The sequence below is a fragment of the Myotis davidii genome, unplaced genomic scaffold (genome assembly GCF_000327345.1).
Source record: "Myotis davidii unplaced genomic scaffold, ASM32734v1 scaffold2034, whole genome shotgun sequence".
In the NCBI taxonomy this organism is placed as follows: domain Eukaryota; kingdom Metazoa; phylum Chordata; class Mammalia; order Chiroptera; family Vespertilionidae; genus Myotis; species Myotis davidii.
The window spans coordinates 632,495-634,273 of record NW_006285802.1 but is presented as its reverse complement, the minus strand read 5'-3'; positions in this window follow the sequence as shown (position 1 = coordinate 634,273).

Sequence of the window (1,779 nt, the reverse complement as noted above, 5' to 3'; positions counted from 1 at the left end):
TAATGAAGAGCAGAGTGAGCATTTGGAACTCTGTAAAGTATAATTGAATTACTTTTTATGAAGGACACTTTTATAATTTAAAAACTGACTGAATGATTATTTTTGTTAGAATGACTTCTGTTTCACATTAACTCACAAAAATATTTTGATGATATTTTAAAATGATATTTTAAGCTTTGACCAGTTTGGCTCCGTGGATAGAGCATCGGCCTGTGGACTCAAGGGTCCCAGGTTCGTTTCTGGTCAAGGGCATGTACCTGGGTTGCGGGCACATCCCCAGTGGGGAGTGTGCAGGAGGCAGCTGATCGATGTTTCTCTCTCATCGATGTTTCTAACTCTTTATCCCTCTCCCTTCCTCTCTGTAACAAATCAATAAAATATATTTTTTAAAAAATGATATTTTAAGAACTATATATCTTTAGGCTTTCCAGTACCAATAAAATATTCCATGATGTTTATGCCTTCTATTCCCCAAACTTTAAAACACTTCCAAATCATATCACCACCATCCCAGTCTAAAAGAACTCTTTGCTTGGACACCAGTTGTACAAATTTGACCTTCACAAGTCACCTTGGCCAGTGGGAGATAAAGTCCACATTTTGTTCTGCTTCCTACACTTAGGACCCTGGCTCAAGAGCAAATTAACTAGTGTGATGGGGCAACTCTATGTAATTTCTTTTTTCAGGAATTAAACCTTTTTTAAAAATGGTAAACTGTGAGTGTTAGCTGCTGTGTCGACACTTGCCACCCAGGAATATTTACATGTGCCTTATTTTAGGAGCTATACAAATAATGCCATGAAAAATGGTAAACTGTGAGTGTTAGCTGCTGTGTTGCCACCCAGGAATATTTACATGTGCTTTATTTTAGGAGCTATACAAATAATGCCATATTATTTATCTGTTTGTTTGTTTGTTTATTTATTTATACATTGTGGATGGCAAAAAGTCACTTCAGAATTGCTTAATTTTAATGTCCTTGCTTAAAAAAACATAAAAATTGGCAACCTTGTGATTGTAAAAAACCCAAATGATCGTATTTTGTTTCCATTATGTGATTCTATTGGACCTTGAAATCCAAGCCTAAGGCTTAAAGATATTGAAGCATCACCTTCTAATCACAATATGCTTTGATCCTAAAAGTACACATATTATTCTGTGATATTTTTTCTTTCCCCTTTATCCCTTTCTTTCCCACTCTCACCTGACCATAATGAAAAATAACAACTCCGCCTTATTCATCTTTGCAAAATTTCTGCTGCTGGCAAGCTGTCTAGCCATAATCCATCTTTAAGAATTTTGTCAAAATTTAATCATGTTATTCTCCAAAATATTCCCAGGTAATATTAGAACCAGAAAAGTAGAAATCATTCCTTTAATGAAAGCTTTGTCTGAGGGTTTATAATGTAAGAACATAAGTAATATTGCACATGATATACTTAGTTGTTGGTTCAGGAACACTTCTGATAACACCTATAAAGTTCAAGACCATGGGCAGGGTATATGCTTTTCCACTTTATGGCCATTATTGTAGTTGAATAAAATATTTCATCACAGCAGAGAAGTGAGAGAGATGCCACATATTAATTTGTTTAATTATGAAATGTGTCTTTTTTTAATCCTCCCCCAAGGGTATTTATGCCATTTATTTTTAGAGAGAGGGAAATCAGACAGAAATGTCAATATAAGAGAAACACGATTGGTTGCCTCCTGCATGAGCCCCAACCTGAGGCTGGGCTGGGGAGAAGCCTGCAACGGAGGTACATGCCCTTTACAGAA